Below are 245 nucleotides of genomic sequence, written 5' to 3' on the forward strand. Positions count from 1 at the left end.
GTATCGAGTATCAAGATTTTTTTTTTTCTTTCGATTTCCACCTGGCTCTGCTACCAACACATAACTATCTAAATGCCACCTGATCGTCACCTTATAAACATCGCATAAAAGTCAGAATAAAATCGCCATGCGCATGATAAGCAGACTTGGATCATGGGAAACATTTTGCATGAATTTTCTCACCAGCTGACGATCACCACCTGAACGCCGTTCCCTAGGCAGAGATTGTGCGTTGCCTCTATATC

The sequence above is a fragment of the Penaeus monodon genome, chromosome 33 (assembly GCF_015228065.2).
Source record: "Penaeus monodon isolate SGIC_2016 chromosome 33, NSTDA_Pmon_1, whole genome shotgun sequence".
Taxonomy (NCBI): Eukaryota; Metazoa; Arthropoda; class Malacostraca; order Decapoda; family Penaeidae; genus Penaeus; species Penaeus monodon.